General features: G+C 44.1%; 1 long non-coding RNA gene across 1 annotated transcript; it reads right to left on the minus strand.

Annotated features, from left to right (window-relative positions):
• Positions 1 to 4,045: 4,045 nt before the first annotated feature.
• LOC128313033 (uncharacterized) lies at positions 4,046 to 18,270 on the minus strand. Its single transcript, XR_008293143.1, has 3 exons — positions 17,931 to 18,270; positions 6,443 to 8,593; positions 4,046 to 4,814 (listed from the first exon to the last, which is right to left on the minus strand). It is a non-coding gene; the product is annotated as an uncharacterized LOC128313033 (long non-coding RNA).
• Positions 18,271 to 18,967: the final 697 nt, after the last annotated feature.

Genomic DNA, 18,967 nt, shown 5'->3' on the forward strand with positions numbered 1-18,967 from the left:
ACAGAATCTTAAGCAGACTGTGTGCTGACAGCACAGAACCCAATTCAGGGCTTGATCGATCATGAGATCAAGACCTGAGCAAAAATGAAGATTCAGAGGCTTACCGACTGAGCCCCCCGGGGCACCCCTCCTCACCTGCATTTCGAACTCAACAGATCACTTAACCGAAAGTAGGTTCGAACACCAATGGTCATTACGGGAGACTTTCAATCTCCCCAAACTTACGTTTCTCGAAACTGGATTGGACAGTCATGGCTCTAAAATTGTCAAAACGGGTGCCTCGGTGGCTCAGTTGGCTACTTGGGATTCTCTCCCTCTCTCTCTGTCCTCCCCCACTCACTCTCTCTCTCTCTCTCTCTCAAAATAAATAAACATTTTAAAAAATTAAAATTAAAATTGTGAAAACAGCATGGGATGCCTATTTTGATAGGTATTTTGAAACTTCCAAACATTATCAGCGGTCTAAAATTGCCTCTCTGCAAAATACAATTTCTAGACTGAGGCAAAGAAAGAATAAAAGGGCTCCTCTTCTCCTCTCCCATCTTCTCTGCCTCAGGACATGCTTGGGCTCCCGCCCCACTGCTGGTGCCACATCCCCCTATTCCCTGTGTACCAGCCCCCTCTCCTGTGCACCGACCCTTTTCCCCAAACCTCTCCCTGCGTCCTTCCCTCCTGAACCTATTAAAACCTGCCCCGTTTAGTTAGGGCCTCTGAGGTTCCAAATAACCCTGTAGTTTTTTCATGTTCCCTGGACAAAGGCCAGATTGCAAGCCATAGTTAAAAGAGTTTCCTAAAGTGGCAGAGGATATCCATAGCTTTGCTGAAGAATTAACAGGTATTCAAACTCACCAACCTGGCTTCTTTTTTTTTTTTTTTTTTTTAAGATTTTATTTTTTAAGTAATCTCTACATCCAACATGGGGCTCGAACTCACAACCTGGAGATCATGAGTCACATGCTCTACTGACTGAGCCAGCCAGGCACTCACCAGCCTGGTTTCTAATCAGATTTATATCCATATGCTTTTCAGTGAGGACCAGGCCAAACATTGGATAAAATGAGCCTGATGCCAGAAAACTCCCCGGAAATGTCCGTGAAATATTTACAGTGGCTTTTCCTCAGCCCACTGATCGGAACAAAGTTCACAAAATTCGGGCTTGCACACAAAAACCTTATGAACCTGTTTGCAACTACTACCGCTGACTCCAAATTGTCTTTAAAGAAAATCCTGATCTTCCTTTAGATGTTGGATCTGCCTGAGGAGCATTTCACTCCGTGTTTATTAGTGGGTTAAACCAGGACCTTTCTCTTTTAGTTAAAAGGACCAGGATGGAACAGGAAACTATGTCCACTCCAGATCTAAGCTGGCAAACCAGCTCACTTATACCCTAGATGAGTCACCTAAAAGAAAGACCACTAAAATTTGGGGCACCTGGATGGCTCAGTCAGTTGAGCTCCCAACTTCAGCTCAGGTCGTGATCTCCTGGTCTGTGAATTCAAGCCCCATGTTGGGCTCTGTGCTGACAGCTCAGAGCCTGGAGCCTGCTTCAGATTCTGCGTCTCCCTCTCCCTCTCTCTCTCTCTCTGCCCCTCCCCCCCACTCTCACTCTCTCCTTCTCTCAAAAATAAATAAACATTAAAAGCAAGACCACTAAAATTGTTAATTTTCAACTCCAGCAAATCAAGGCCCCTCAACAAAACCAAACTCCCCCCCCCCCCCCACCATTTCTGCTATTATTGCAAAGGATCAGGACCCTGGAGAAAAGATTCTTACAACACAAGCGCTCCAGGCTCCTTCAGCCCCCTAGCCGCCTTTCCTGTGTCGTCCTAATTGGTAGGTGCTCTTCCCAGTCCCTCCTCTTTATCAGCTCGGAGAAACCACTCTCCAGATTGGGAGTGAATCTCTCCGTGTCCTCAGACCTACACTCTCGGCGCTCACACCCCTGCTATAAGGCATCTGCCTTGGAGTGCTAATACAGCCCAAGTAGAGGGTCCCTAATAAACCTCAGCAGGTGCCTGCCTCTGAACCTATTCCCTTTTGTTTAGGCCCTTTGAGAGATGCGCACCCTTTTCTCCTTAGGTCCTCCTCCCCTGTCCATTTATTGGGCTGGGAAAAATAGAAGAGGAGGCTAAAAGGGGAAACCCTGAGACAAACGTCTTAAACACCATACCTCACAACCTGGTTGAAAAACTTTTTTTTAGGTAAACTCTACCCCCAACATGGGACTCAAAATTGACATATATATTCAATCCGTATCAAGCTCCCAGCAGACATTTTTTGTAGAAATAGACAAGCTGATCCTAATATGTATATGACAGTGCAAAGGACCCAAATTAGTCAAAACAATTCTGAAAAAGGAGAACAAAGTAGAGGACTTCCTGATTTCAAAATAGACTATCAAGCTACTCAAGTAAAACACTATGTTGCTGGCATATGAGTAGACCTAGATCAATGGAACAGAACCAAGAGTCCAGAAATAAACCCTTACATTTACGATAAGCTAACTAAAAAAAAGATAAGTCAGCCTGGGAGAAAAGATTTGCAAACATCATGTATCTACTAGATGTATCTACTAGAATATATACAGAACTCAAACTCAGTAAAAAGATAAATAATTCAATTAAAAAATGGGGCAAAGGATCTGAACTGACATTTCACCCAAGAGGATGCCCAAGGGCCATCAAGCACAGGCCAAGGTGCTCAGGATCCTTGGTCATTGTAGGAATGCGAAACAAAACCACACCTAGGAAGCTACCCACAAGAACTGAAAACATGCATCCACACAGAGAATTCTACACGAATGTTCATAGAAGTGTTATTCATCATAAGCCCCCAACAAAGGGAACGACCCTAACATATACCAATGTTAAACAGACAAATGTACAATGTGGCATGCCCGTACAATAGAATATTCTTTGGCCATAAAAAAAAAAAAAAAAAAGAATGAAGTAAGATGCATGCTAAAAATGGACGAACCTCGCAAACATTACGCTCTGTGAAAGCAGCCAGGTGCAAAAACCATAATGCGTGATTCTATTTCCACGAGATGTCCAGAAGAGGGGAATCTCTGAGGCGGAAGGTAGTTAGCAGTTGCCAGGGGTGGGGGTGGGAACAGACACGAGAGATCTCCTTCAGATGATGGAATGTTCTCAAATTAGACTGTGGTGATGGTTACATTACTCTGTAAACTTCCCGAAAATCTGGAATTATACACATACGAGAGGTAAAGCTTATAGTATGTTAGAATATGTCTCAAAAAAGCTGTTCAGAATGACATTGCCATCAACATCTTTAAACTAAAGATTTAAATTTTTATATTTTCTCATTGTGCAGAGGAGATCACTTTTCGGACATGCTGCCTGATTTCAGACCCATTGCCTGACTAGCCCCCTATGGCCCACCTGAGCTAATTGCTTGGGATACATTTAATTTTCCCACTTGGAACGAGAGACCTCAAATCCTTTTTCACACGGACTGGCAAAGTCTGGTAGGGCCCTCGGAAAAGGGAGGCATTTCACAGCTGGAAGAAATAGAGGCCCAGAGAAAGAAAGGGTCAAGGCCACACGGGCATTTGGCACAGGCCCCATCAGGGCCTGGCACAGACTGGGTTCACCAGACAAACCCCAGGGGAAGCAGTCATTGAATGAGCTAGACTTAGTGTGGCACAGGCAACCCCTCAATTCTTTTTTTTTTTTTTTTTTTTAATGTTTATCTATTTTAAGAGAGAGGGAAAGAGAGAGAGAGAATCCCAAGCAGGCTACGTGCTATCAGTACAGAACCCTACTCAGGGCTCGATCTCACAAACCGTGAGATCACAACCTGAGGTGAAGTTAAGAGTTGGATGTTTAACTAACTGAACCACCCAGGTGCCCCAGCCCCTCGATTCTTTCTTGTCAGAGCCCCGTTAGCTCTGTTAGCCCCATTAGACATCTGTGCCTGCTTGTGGCTTGTGGCTTCTCTGTCCTGGGGGTACATAGTACAGACACAAGCTCATTTTCCAAGTATTAAAAAGTCTGGTCCTGTTTACTATCGTTTTTCTGTTCTATTCAGTCTCAAGCTTCTCCTCCCTGATAGCTCAGAGGAAGAGACAGAGGTTGAAAATGCCATCGCTGGTGTGGTTGTAATCAGGCATTGGTGCCTCTGGGCATGGGAGGTACCCAAATGCTGATTCTGTTCCCATGGGGCCCTTCGCGGGCTCCCAAGGGAAGGCCCCCCCCAGGGACCTCCCCCAGCATTCCCAGGCAGAGGGTGGTACTCCCTAGTGGATCTCTCCTGACCACCCCCCTCGGTTTCTGCACCCCCCATTCCCTGCTCTGCTGTAGTTGTCCTGTCTTGGAGGAAACCCCTTGGGTAAGATCCTTTTCGGGAGGCTCACACCTTCCTTTCCACCATGGAAACAGTCATCGTTTGCCACCGGCAGGCAGGAGAAGCCTATTCCCAGAGCAGCTGGTTGGTGAGCTGCTGGGCCCTCACAGTCATTGGATCTTTGATCCTTACAACAGACTACCAGGCAGGCATTTTACCCCCACCCCATCCGCCTTCAAGATGAATAAACTGAGGCCCAGGCAGCAAGCAGAGCTGGCTAGCGTTAGAATCCAAGTTTTCTCGACCCCCAAAGCCCTTTTCCTTCTTTCACATCAAGGATCCTCTTGGCCAGACTGAGGTCATTACCATCATTAACAGCGAGTACTTAGTGGGTGCCTAGCAGGTCAGACCAGGCAATCTAGGCAGACGGGAGCCCCAGGTTTGGAGAAAGGGCAGAAGCAGGAGGGACACAGGACTGGTCATGGGACCCATGAATCCAGAAAGTAAATCTGGAGGAAAAAAAAAAAAAAAAACAACAAGTCACTAGGTGATCTGCAACCTGGGGCCCTGGGACAGGAGGTGGAGATGCCATTAATCGAGGCTAAAACAGTGGTTTCCAAACCCTGCTACAAATGAAATCACCCAGGATGTTTAAAATATACCAAGGCCTGTATCCCACCCCCAGACACCCTGATCTAACTGGTATGGAGAGCAGCCTGGGCATTGCAGCAGGGGTCCTGGCAGGGATGGGGTGCGTGGAGGAGAGGTAGGCAGCTCTGGGGGTCTGATAGGAGTGGCAGTGACATGGCCCCAGGGAGCCCGAGCTCCCAGCGGGCTGGCCCAAAGTGGCACTTGGGAAAAGATTAGTTGGAGACTGGTGGGAGGGAAGGGCAGGAGGGCAAGAATGGAAGACAAGGGGCACCCAGGTGGCTCAGTCAATTAAGCATCTGGCTTTGGCTCAGGTCATGATCTTGCAGTTCGTGAGTTCAAGCTGAAAGGGCGGGCCTACGCCAGCCGACTCCATCTTGTTCTGTGTCCTTCACCTTGACCACACCTCCTCCCCTTGAGTAACCCCCCCTCACCTGCCTAACAGGACTCGGACCCTTCCCCAGGACCCTTCCCCAGCCAATCGGCTGAGGCCATAGCCATTACCTCACCAACTGCCCCCAGGCCCCAATAAAACCTTTGTCCTTTTGAAACTCGCTCTCTTTCCCTGGTATCTCACTGCTGCGTCGGTGCAGGTAGGGGATTGAGCTCGAGCTAGCTCGAATAAAGGCTCTTTGCTTTTGCATCGGACTCGGCTCCCTGGTGGTCTTTGGGGATCACGAATTCTGGGCATAACAAAGCCCCGCGTCCGGCTCTGTGCTGGAACCTGCTTCAGATTGTGTCTCCCTCTCTCTCTCTCTGCCCTTCCCCCACTCATGCTCTGTTTCTCTCAAAAATGAACAAACATTAAAAAGAAATTAAAAAAAAAAATGGAAGAGAAGAAGAGAAGCAAAAACCCAGGAGGTGCAGTGAGTTCAAGTGCACGCCCTGTCACTTTCCCTGTGACTGGGGACAAATTGCTTCCCCTCTCTGGGCCTCAATTCCTCCATCTGGGAAAGGAAGGGATTGAACTTCATGACGTCTGAAGATCCTTCTGGCTCCAGGGATGCACCTGACCAGGCCCCAGCAAGCTGGAGCTCCTGCTGTGCAGTAAGCACGGATGGCCTTCCTGATCTACAGATCTGGAAACAGATCTGTGAACACACAGCACACCACACTCTGGGCACGGGACTGGCACAGACGTTCACAAGCAACCCTGGGCCCTCCCCAGACTCCCTGGCCGCTGCTGCATCACGCTGCCAGCCACAGTTTGTGGAAATTTCCTCTCAGCCCCTCTTAGCGCAGCAGGGGAACGTGGCTGTCCTTCCAGCTTCCGGTAAAAATTTCCAACGGGGGGGGGGGGGGGAGGGGGGCGGGGCACAGCTGGTGGGAGACGCAGCGCCTCAGAGCTGGGGAGAGACAGAGATCATGACAATGGGAAGGAGGCGGTTCCTAGTTACAGGCCACACAGGGTTCATGGGCGGGGGGGTGGGGGGGTGGGGGGGGGCGGTGCTGGGCATCCTCCTTCAGCAAGCATTTGCAGAGACCTCACCTACTGTGCCCTGGCCCCTATTCCAGATGCCGGGGACACAGGACAGGGTAGTCTCTGGCCTTCTGGAGCATGTCTCCTAATGGGGAGAAGAGAATATACATGAATACTGTGAATGAAACGAAGCAGGGTAAGGAAACGCGGAGCGACGCTAGCAGCAGGGAGGCAGCTAGTTTAGACGAGCTGATCAGAGAAGTGGGTAAGGCGACATTGTGTGATCTTTGCAGAGAAGAGCAAGCACAATGACCCTGAGGCAGGGCCTCAGCCAGGGGTGGGCGTGTTGAGGCTGGCGGGGAGGGAGGGGGTGTGTGGAAGTCATGAGATCAAGAGTTTCCTGTGGGGCCTTCCCATGGCGAGGACTTTGGGTTTTATGCTTAGCGCTATGGGGAGTCCACAGGGTGGAGGTGGGCGGTTCTGAGCCGGAGAGTGACAAGACCTGACTTAACATTTTACGAGCTTGTTTCTGTGTTTGTTTTATTTACTTACTTTACAATCCAGGGCTGATATTTCTCTATCAGGGTCAGGCTGGCATAAATGCGCACCTTTGGCCAGAACAAAGTTACACTTGGGAACGACCTCGTAAAATAAACACTGTGCAGTTATATCATTCAGAGGCATTTGCAAAGGATGATGGGTGGGTCTGATTCACCCTCCTGCTGCTCTCGATGGCCTGCAATCTGCCGGAAGGTGGAAAGAGCAGACTGCAAGGAAGCCGGCTTGCAGGGGATTTTAGATTTTAGGGCCAGAGGCATAGCCCTCTTTGATGGCTATGGTTTCTTCCTGCATTCTGTTGGTACCCTGGCAATGCCTCATGGGCATACAGGTCTTTTTGGGACCTCAACATCGCACTTCAAGACTGAATGAAGAGTGATTCCATGAAATGCCACAGGACTCTGTTAAAGAAGACCATAGGCCCCAAATGGTGTCACTAATGTTAAGGCCTTGTTTCAGTCAACCAAGACTTAACACCTAACCCAACAACAGTTTCAATGCCCCAGGAATATACCCTTTAACCAGTCCAACTGGAATTTCCTGATCAATACTAGGAGGTAATCCCTTAATAGACCCCTCCCATCCCCTTTAGGAGGGCAACCTTGTCTAAAACAATGCATTTTTTGCTAACAAATTCCTGTTTCCCCCTCTCCCCGCCCCAATCTTTAAAAACCTTTCATTTTGAAAAAAAACCAAAAAAAATTTAATTTAATTTAATTTAATTAAAAAAAAAATGGGGGGCGCTTGGGTGGCTCAGTGGGTTAAGCGTCCGACTTTGGCTCAGGTCATGATCTCGCTGTTTGTGAGTTTAAGCCCTGCGTCAGGCTCTGTGCTGACAGCTCAGAGCCTGGAGGCTGCTTGGGATTCTGTGTCTCCCTCTTTGTCTGCCCCTTCCCTACTTATCCTCTGTCTCTCTCTCACTCAAAAATAAATAAACATAAACAAAAATTTTTTTAATTAAAAAAAAAATCTTCCATTTTGCACAGCTCCTGGGAGCTCCCCTCTACCTGCTAGATGAGTTGTTGCCATATTAATGAATTATTTAATAATGCCAATTTACTTGGTTACATTTTGTTTTTTAACAGATTTGGTGGCAAGAGTGGGATCCAAAGCGAACCCTTTTGAGTTCACTGTGTTTCTCACCATTTCCTAGGGCCCTTGGTAAGCTCCTCTTGGTTTGAGCACTACTCTTTTTGTGTTGAGCTCCCAATCTAACGGACCTTCCAGGCCAGGGTTAACAGGCCAGTCTAGATTAACAGGAGAATCTAACAGAGCACCAGTCGTTAGCCCTTGGTTCAGTCTGTAGTTCCCCACTTGTGTGGAATCCCTTTCCCCCATTCCAGTCCACAGTCCCTGTTTACTGGAGTCTGCTGGCTTAGTATATTCTGGAAATTGCTGGTGGCATACACAGGCCTTCTACTGGCCAATCTGCAGGAACTTCTAAACCACAGACCGAGGCTCTGTCCTCAGATTCCACACTGGGAGCTGCAGATAGCAGCTATAGTCCTCCATTCACTTGGATCAGCCCAACAGTCTCCATTCTCTGATGTCTGCTGGTTCAATCCTTTCCCATCCCCAGTTCTTTGGCTACTGGTGGTGTCCACGGTTCCATTTCCTGGGCTACTGTTGGTTTCTGTCAGTGTGCATGAAGTAAAGGCTTAGCTAAAAGAAAAAAATAAATAAGATGGGATCTTTGAAATCCAAAGGGTTAAACATAGCACCTTCCAGCACACCTGTTTATTTTATATCTAAGAACTATGGGGTTTCCTGGGTGGCTCACTCAGTTAAGTGACTGACCCTTGATTTTGGCTCAGCTCATGATCTCATGGTTTGTCAGATGGAACCCTATGTCAGGCTCTGTGCAGCACAGAGCCTGTTTGGGATTCTCTCTCTCCCTCTTTCTCTCTGCCTTTCTCTTTCTCTCAAAACAAATAAGTCAAACATTAAAAAACAAACAAACAAACAAACAAACAAATAAAACCTATGGTCCCAAAAGCTATAAATATCTTGAAATTTAAAAAAAAGGCAAAATCTTACTAAGCTTGTTTTGTGTCCTGAAGAACTTGGCTTGGTAACCATCAGGTTGGGGACCCGAAAATAAGGCCAGACAGATATGTGAGTTGTCCCCCTTTGGTGGCGAGATATAGTGAGATATGGAGATATGGGTTAAACTCCATTTTTGGCTAAGGTTCAACCAAACTGCTATCAGCCCTCAGGGGAAGGACAACCTAGAATTACAATGGCCTTTATGAGGAATGTTCCAGGTAAATAAGATCATTAAGAAGTACACTTAAAAGCAAGGTTTGGGGGAGCCTGGGTGGCTCAGTAGGTTCAGCATCTGACTCTTGATTTTACCTCAAGTCATGATCCCAGGGTCGTGGGATTGAGCCCCATGTCAGGCTCTGGAACCTGCTTAAGATTCTCTCTCTCTCTCTCTCTCTCCCTCCGCCCCTCTCTCCTGCTCACATGCTCTCTCTCTTTAAAGTAAAAAATAAAGAAGTTTAAATTTAAAAAAAGACAACAACAAAGACCAAGAATAGCAAAAAGTTCAACTCCATTGAAAGTTTATGCAAAAAACTGATAAAAAATCAAAAGACACAAGAGGAACGTAATATGTAAGACTGAAGGCATTCTTACTGCTTACCTCCACACTCCTTTCTTTGAACATTCATTCTAGTTATCCTTTGTCTGAACTGCCTTTACACAAAAGTCTGCTAGGTTAATGGCTTAACAGACACCTCCATATCTCCCTTCAAAGAAGAGCCCTTGGTGAGCCCCTCCTGGAGGTGATGAGACTAAGGGATTTTCTGGTAAACTGCTATTCCTTTAAGCAACCAAGGGAAAGCTTAAATTAAAAAAAAAAAAAAATCTGGGTGGCTCAGTCAGATAAGTGTCTGACTCTTGATTTCAGCTCAGGTCTTGATCTCACAGTTCATGAGTTCAAGCCCTGCTTTGGACTCTGCACTGACAGCACAGAGCCTGCTTGGGATTCTCTCTCCTTCTCTCTCTGCCCCTCTCCAGCTTGCATTCTCTCTGTCTCTGTCTCTCTCTCTGAAAATAAATAAATAAACATTAAAAAAAAAATTCCAACATTCGTCAGTTCTTTAACATCTAGGCTACAATCCAATCCTTTGAGGGATCGAAAGCAACTGTCTTTATCTTACAAATCTTTATAAAACTAGAAACACAGCTCTAGAGGCAATTCAGAACTCACTTAGTCCTTTAGGCAACCCTAGACCTCCTCTATTTGTCTCAAAAGGCTTGTAAAGTATTAGCCTTAGGAAACCAAAGTCCTTTTTGGAGGAACTTGCATTCTTTCCCTCTGTCTTTAAGATGAAAATGTTAAAAGTATAAACCTCAGGGATATAATTCTTCTCAAAAGGAAGACTTAATGGGGAAAAGTCATTTGCAATTTAGACAAACGAAAAATCATGTGTCTTCTCCACAAATATTAGTAGAAAAAACTTTAGCCGTCTGAGCAGGTAACTTTAACTCATTCCATCTCATGGAAAATCGATTGGGATCCAAGTGTTCTTTTATCAACTAGGGAGTTTTGTATTATCATACTTATCGCCTGGCTAAAAATGTTCAAACAATAATTATAGGCACTCTGTTTATATGCTTATGTGTGCCTATTAGAGATGCGTGGCATTTAAAAAGAACTCTATATACATTTTAATGATCAGAAAAAAATCAACTAAAGGGGCGCGTGGGTGGCTCAGTTGGCTAAGCGTCCAACTCTTGATTTTGGCTCAGGTCATGATCTCATGATTCGTGGGATCAAGCCCCACATCAGGCTCCATGGTGACAGCACAGAGACAGCCTGCTTGGGATTCTCTCTCTCCTTCTGTCTCTGCCCCTTCCCTGCTCATGCTCACACTCTCTCTCAAAATAAATAAATAAACCTAAAACAACAACAACAACAACAACAAAAACCAATCAACTATGCAGTCGTAGCTGCGATTACTAGGGTCTGAAAAAGCCAGTCAATAAAAATAAACTTAAACTCTATACTGAACTGTCCCAAGTAGAATGTCTATCTTATTTTATTCACTAAAGTTTTTGAGGGCTCCAAACTATGGGGTATGTGGCCAGTGGCACACGTGTACAAGACCTCAAGTCCAAGTGTGGGACAAGTGTAGCCAAAGCATAAAGCGAAGCTAATTATGTTTAGTAGACTTGGGGCTCGCACCCAATGTCACTTGTCCCATGAGCACTGTGCCATCAGCAAGTGAGACCATGGTGACGTCAGCAGAATGAGAGGGTAACAACTGTAGAACCACAAGGTTACAGCAGAAATGGAGCCATTAAAAGACTCCATGATTTGCCTTAGGTCACAGACATGTTAGTCACAGAGCACGGACTGTCCGGAATTTCATGGCCACGAAGCACTTGCATAAATATTGGAACGAACAACCATTCAGTTTTTAGTTTATTGATTACAAACCACAAAAAAAGCAAGTGTTAAAACCATTTAAATGATGGATGCCCTAAATATGAGGATTTATCCCACCTAAATGGCAACTGAACTCTACTAAATTGCTTTGACGTATAAGTGACGATAGCAAACGTTTGAGCATTTCCTATACGGCAGGCATTGCATGTGACATATGGGGTGCCTGGGTGGCTTAGTCAGTTAAGCATCTGACTTCAGCTCAGGTCATGATCTCGCGGTTCATGGGTTTGAACCCCACGTCAGACTCTGTGCTGACAGCTCAGAGCCTGGAGACTGCTTCAGATTCTGTGTCTCCCTCTTTCTGTGCCCCTCCTCTGCTAGTGCTCTGTCTCTGTCTCTGTCTCTCTCAAAAATAAATAAACATTAAAAAATTTTTAAAAAATGGGAATGCAAGCTGGTGCAGCCACTCTGGAAAACAGTATGGAGGTTCCTCAAAAAACTGAAAAGAGAACTACCCTACGACCCAGCAATTGCACCACTAGGCATTTATCCACGGGATACGGGTGTGCTGTTTCGAAGGGACACATGCACCCCCATGTTTATAGCAGCACTATCAACAATAGCCAAAGTATGGAAAGAGCCCGAATGTCCATCAACGGATGAATAGATAAAGAAGATGTGGTATGTATATACAATGGAGTATTACTTGGCAATCAAAAAGTTGCCATTTGCAACTACGTGGATGGAACTGGAGGGTATTATGCTAAGTGAAATTAGTCAGAGAAAGACAAAAATCATATGACTTCACTCATATGAGGACTTTAAGAGACAAAACAGATAAACGCAAGGGAAGGGAAACAAAAATAATATAAAAACAGGGAGGGGGGCAAACCATAAGAGACTCATAAATATGGAGAACAAACTGAGGGTTACTGGAGGGGTGGTGGGAGGGGGGATGGGCTCAACGGGGAAGGGGCACTAAGGAATCTACTCCTGAAATCATTGTTGCACTACAGGCGAACTAACTTGGATGTAAATTTTAAAAAATAAAAAATAAAATTTAAAAAAAACTTTTTTTTAAGTCGTGTGACATGTATTAACTCATTTAATCCCCACAACAACCCCAGGAATAGCTGTCATGATCACCCTCCCAGGGAGGAAACCGAAGGACGGGAAGCAGTGTGCCGGGACTCAGATCTACATGTCTGGTGTCTGAGGTTGTGCCCTAACTACTGGCTTAAACAAATCCACTTTAACAAAATGGATATTAAGCATATATATCAGAACTTAAAAGTGGGGGCGCCTGGGTGGCTCGGTCGGTTAAGCGACTGACTCTTGATTTCTGTTCAGGTCATGATCTCACAGTTCGGGAGATTGAGCCCCACGTCAGGCTCTGTGAGGTCAGCGCAGAGCCTGCTTGGGAATCTTTCTCTCTCAGCACTCTCCCTCTCTGGCCCTCCCTGCTTGTGCACTCTCTCTCTTCTCTCTCTCTCATAATCAAAATAAAACATTAAAAACAACAATAAAAAAACACATTGTGTTGATTGCTAAGCCATACAGCCATAATTTCCTGCTGTTTTTCTATATTCCCCTTCACTTCCTTATGATCTTTACAGTATTTTTTTTTAATTTTTTTTTCAACGTTTATTATTTATTTTTGGGACAGAGAGAGACAGAGCATGAACAGGGGAGGGGCAGAGAGAGAGGGAGACACAGAATCGGAAACAGGCTCCAGGCTCCGAGCCATCAGCCCAGAGCCTGACGCGGGGCTCGAACTCACGGACCGCGAGATCGTGACCTGGCTGAAGTCGGACGCTTCATCGACTGCGCCACCCAGGCGCCCCGAGGAAGTTTTTAAAAACAGTTTATTACACTAAGGGGGCACCTGGCTGGCTCAGCCGGTCAAGCTGACTCTGAATCTCAATGTTGTGAATTCCAGACCCATGCTGGGCGTGGAACCTGCATAAAATTAAAAACAAAAAAACCCAAAAAACAAAGTTACACTAAGAATTCATTATCAAACTGAACTGTATTTTCACTCATTATAACATTAAGGTATAAATCCAGGAAACTAAAGAATAAAACATTATTTTAAAAAGCTAATGTGGAGGGGGCGCATGAGTGGCTCAGTCGGGTAAACTTCCAACTCTTGAACTCATCTCTGGGCTTGGTCTCGGGGTTGTGAGTTCAAGCCCGGAGTAGGGCTCTGCACTGTGTGTGAAGCCTTCTTAAAAAAGAAAAAAAAAAAAAAAAAAAGCTAATGTGGAGAAGTTAAGGGGAAAATCAGTATGTATTAACCTATAGTTTTATCAATATGAAGAAAACTTCAAATATTGTACAGCGAGGTGTGCAGAACGCCATATAGTTATGACACTATTACCAATTATTTATCACTCAAATCAGAAAGTAATGGGTGCCAGCCAGTGTCTTAGGGATGATAGAAACATCTTGACTATTCAATTGAGCAGTAAAAGCATCTGTTGCCTAGTTTTTCAAAAATTAACTGTTACCACTTGTTTTTACATATGCTAAAGAGCATTTCCCTCCAACAGGTAGATTCTCCAGCTCTTGGCACTGATACTTAACGTCAATAACTCTGAACATATCAATAAGCTCTTCATTCTTTCATTGTTCTACCACAGGCATAAAGGCGCAGGAAAGGACTTGCGTGTTCTGAAAGAAAAGTACGCAATGCCTTACGGTTTTAAATACTAAGTAATTGATCCTTACAAGCAGATAACATCAACTAAAACTTTTTTGTTGCCAGTTTTCCTTTCCTTTTACAAGAGACTAATCATTGTATTAATATGAAAGATTTTATGATTAAAAAAATTTTTTTTAACGTTTATTGATTTTTGAGACAGAGAGAGAGACAGAGCATGAACGGGGGAGGGGCAGAGAGAGAGGGAGACACAGAATCGGAAACAGGCTCCAGGCTCTGAGCGGTCAGCACAGAGCCCGACGTGGGGCTTGAACTCACGGACCGCGAGATCGTGACCTGAGCTGACTGAGCCACCCAGGCACCCCAAAGATTTTATTTTTAAGAAATCTCTACCCCCAACGTGGGGCTCAAACTCACAACCCTGAGATCCAGAGTCACATGTTCTACCGACTGAGCCAGCCAGGCGCCCCACTGTATTAATATTATACGACAAAAGCATCTAGACTCCCCAATTTAAAAGGTTAAATGTCAGATATACAAATAATGGTATTTTCTCCAATAAATCACAATTTTTACAATTTCTGCTATTTTGGAACAAATGTTAAAATTCCCACAATTTAAGTATCATTAAACATGAGTTGAAACACACTTAGCATCTCAAAAATTGTTATGAATGGTAGAATCTACAATTAACTGTAAATCTTACATTGGTGCTATAGCTCCCCTTTATTATTTTATTTCTTAATTTTTTTAATGTTTATTTTTGAGAGAGAGAGAGAGGGAGAGAGGGAGCATGAGTCAGGGAGGGGCAGAGAGAGAGGCAGGCAAGAGAATGCAAAGCAGGTTCCACATCGTCAGCACAAAGCCCTGTGAGGGATTCAAACCCATGAACCATGAGATCATGGCCTGGGCCAAAGTCAGACATTCAACAGACTGAGCCACACAGGTGCCCTTGTTATTTTCTTTCTTTCTTTTTTCTTTCTTTCTTTCTTTCTTTTTTTAAATTTTTTAATGTTTATTTATTTTTGAGAGAATGAGAGAGAGAGAGAAACAGAGCACAAGCGAGGGAGGAACAGAGAGAAAGGGAGCCACAGAATCCAAAGCAGGCTCCAGGCCCTGAGCTGTCAGCACAGAGCCCGACGCAGGGCTCGAATTCACGAACCGCGAGATCATGACGGGAGCCAAAGCCGGATGCTCAACCGACTGAGCCACCCAGGCGCCCCTTTATATACATATTTTTTAAGCCATTTATTTTTGGTACTCTCTATACCCAATGTGGGGCTCAAACTCAGGATGCTGAGCCGAAGTATCCCATGCTCTTCCAACTGAGCCAAGTAGGTGTCCCTGAGTCCTTTCGATACTAAAAGAGATAAGGCTTTTTACAAATATTTAACTTTCTTACTGTCTACAAGTTGTCATTTTGGTTAAATGGATAGCTAAGTATTATTTCACAGTGACCTATGATCTTGTTTGCCCAAGTGTTTTAAACCTTTTTTTTTTAACTTTTTAAATTTGAGTATAGTTGACACACATGTTTTAAAACCTTTCCTATATTTTTCATTTTGTTCCTTTAGAATTATTTTGTTAAATCATAAACGTACAACAGCTCCTTAGCTCTACACATGCACTTACATTTTTTTTTATTTTTTAATCTTTTTACATTTTATTTTTAAGTCATGTCTACCCCTAATGTGGGGCTAGAACCCACAACCCCAAGATCAAGACGGGCAAGCTCTACGGACTGAGCCAGCCAGGCGTCTCAGCACTTCATTTTTTTTTTTTTTTTTTTAAGGAAAAACAGTATGTCTTATTACACCATGATCCTGGCTAATAGTTTTTCAAACTGTGAGAAAAATCTTTAAAAAGGTTTCACATGTCACCTGAAACTTACAGATTCAATGTCATCAAAAAAAAGAATCCTTCCACACTCTTACAAAGACCACTAAAAAGAAACAACAATTAAAAAGCTGTCTCAAAGGCATTTTTTTTTTTTTTTGGACAAATGTCCCAGAAGTCAAATTCTAAATGAAGTCACTTTTACCTCTAGCTAACTTGGGGGATTTTTCAGGGAACCCCTAAAACATCTCAAACAAAGAGAGAGTTTAAACTAGTCAGATTTATCTGGCACGTTGAATTAACAGGAAGCACTGTCCAGTAAATGAGGATAACCCTTTTTTGGTTGTACCGCGTCGGTCACTGTTATTCATATACGTGTTTTAGAAATTGCGGGGCGCCTGGGTGGCTCAGTCAGTTAGGTGTCCAACTTCGGCTCAGGTCACGATCTCCCGGTATGTGGGTTCGAGCCCCGCGTCGGGCTCTGTGCTGACTGCTCAGAGCCTGGCGCCTGTTTCAGATTCTGTGTCTCCCTCTCTCTCTGACCCTCCCCCGTTCATGCTCTGTCTCTCTCTGTCTCAAAAATAAATAAATGTTAAAAAAAATTTTGTTTAAAAAGAAATTGCATACAATTCCTCAAGTTCCATATGCCCTGGTATAATGCTATCAGTCATAATTCTAGCTATTATCTTAAAATATGTGTCACAGAAATAACCAAATTTCATTATCAATTAGATTGTAACAAACTCTAATTAGACTTTTAACAATGCCATTTTTAAGTCTTTTGACATTTACAGACAGTTATTGTTTCACTCGGATGTTTTTGCAAAAGCTTCCTGCAAATGTGTTTCATCCTCAGAGAAATTCATGGAAAGGAATCGGACAAATACCCTGGAATACAGATTTCTGAGAACTTTCAGATCATAAAACTAACCTAAATAAGAATTTCCAAAGCCAGTGGAAAAATGGAGTCAAACAGAGTGAGAATTAATAATATGGAACCAAAGGAACTGAGGAAGATGATCATTTTTATGACTTTTGTTTAAAATATCACTGGTTTTGGGGCACCTGGGTGGCTCAGTGGATTGAGCATCCGACATCAGTTCAGGTCATGATCTCACAGTTTGTGAGTTTGAGCAGAGCCTGCTTGGGATTCTCTCTCTCTCTCTCTCTCTCTCTCTCTGCCTTTCCCCACCTCTCTCTTTCTCTCTGTCTTTCTCTCTCTCTCTCTCAAACTAAATAAACTTAAAAGACATTTTTTAAAATATCACTGGTTTTCTGGGGCACCTGGATGGCTCAGTCAGTTGAGCAACCAACTTCAGCTCAGGTCATGATCTCGTGGTTTGTGAGTTGAAGCCCCACATCAGGCTCATAGACACTGTCAAGCACAGAGCCTGCTTCAGATCCTCTCCATGTCCCTCCCCGCTTGCGCTCTCTCAGAAATAAATAGAACATTATTTAATAATAAATAAAATATGTCACTGGTTTTCTAATGTTTTACTTTTCCAAATTTGGGGAAATCTTTGTCTCTTTTACGCTGTCAATAGTTTGATAAGGTATACCTTTGTGAACAAAGAGACGTTCACTTTTCTTCCCTACCTGATCCTTCCAGAATTCAAAAACTCTTGAGTATTCTTCTGATGGCAAAATAACTAGTTATTTACATAAGTTCAATGAGAGTCTATTCTCCTTGTAGCAGGAGACAATTAGAAACATGGATTATGTTACCAAAGCTTTGACCGGAATATTACATTTGGAAGAGATGTGCCTAGATTCAGGTATGACCAGTTTTAAGGAACTGAGGCTGATTTTACAAGGCCAAGAAAACCGCCTAAGAAAAAAATTAACCTGGTAACTTGCTTAAAATTTTCCAGCAAAGCAGTTTTAAGAAGAGGCACCGGGGTGGCTCAGTTGGTCATGCATCCTACTTTGGCTCAGGCCATGAACTCACATTTTGTGAATTCGAGCCCCACATCAGGCTCCCAGTCAGCACAGAGCCTGCTTCAGATCTTCTGTCCCCTTCTCTCTCTGCCCCTCCCCTGCTCATGCTCTCTCTCTCGAAAATAAATAAACATTTAAAAAGAAAAAAAGTTTTAAAAGGATCTTACATACAAGACGCCTCCTGGCTCAGTCCACGGAGCATATGATTCTTGATCCCTGGGTCATGAATTTGAGCCCCATGTTGGATGTAGAGATTACTTTTTAAAAAGAAGAGAGACCTTATATGGCCAAGCATTATTCCTGCAACAGACATATAAATAATCAGGCAATGTTTAATGCAAGTTAGTTTTACTATTAAACATATAGGGTAATTGTAGGGGCACCTGGCTAAATTGGTTGAGCGTCCGACTTTGGCTCAAGCTATGATCTTGTGGTTCGTGAGTTAGAGCCCCACATTGGACCTGCTGCTGTCAGCCTGTCAGCACAGAACCCACTTTGGGTCCTCTGTCCCCCTCTCTCTGCCCTCCCTCACTTGTGCTCTCCCAAAAATAAATAAATATTTTAAAATAAAATAAAATAAAATAAAATAGGGGCGCCTGGGTGGCTCAGTCAGTTGAGCGTCTGACTTTGGCTTAGGTCATGATCTCACAGCTTGTGGGTTTGACCCCACGAGACCTCATACATTAAACACGCAACCTTTTCTCCATTCCTTTCTTTCCTTTATTCTGACCCTGGCCTGGAAGGACGTGACAAAGGGGGTAAACTTTGCCCTTCAGATTGTGGACTTGTCATCAAACGTTCCTTTGTGAACTCAAAGTCATAACCATATCACAGATTATAATCTGGAAAAAAAAGTCACCATCTGGGATTATTGCACCAAAAGAGAAATGAAAGATTCAAGAACCACAGAGTACTCCTGAGAGTGGTGCTAATGTCTTAAATTTTGATCACATCTTTCGGTTAAGCTGAGAGTCTGATCAAAAGGGAGGAACTATTTAAAAAAAAAAAAAAAGGCTCAGAATGGTGTCACTTATGTTAGGGCCCCACGTCAGTAAACCATGACTTAATGCCTGACCTAACAACGGCTTCGATCTCACAGAAATGTAACCCTTAACCAACCCAAGTGGAATTTCCTGGTCAAAGGGAGGAGGTAACCCCTAGTGTTCCCTACCATTCCCCTTAGGAAGGTGACCTTGCCTAAGAC

Source organism: Acinonyx jubatus, chromosome C1 (genome assembly GCF_027475565.1).
Source record: "Acinonyx jubatus isolate Ajub_Pintada_27869175 chromosome C1, VMU_Ajub_asm_v1.0, whole genome shotgun sequence".
Taxonomy (NCBI): Eukaryota; Metazoa; Chordata; class Mammalia; order Carnivora; family Felidae; genus Acinonyx; species Acinonyx jubatus.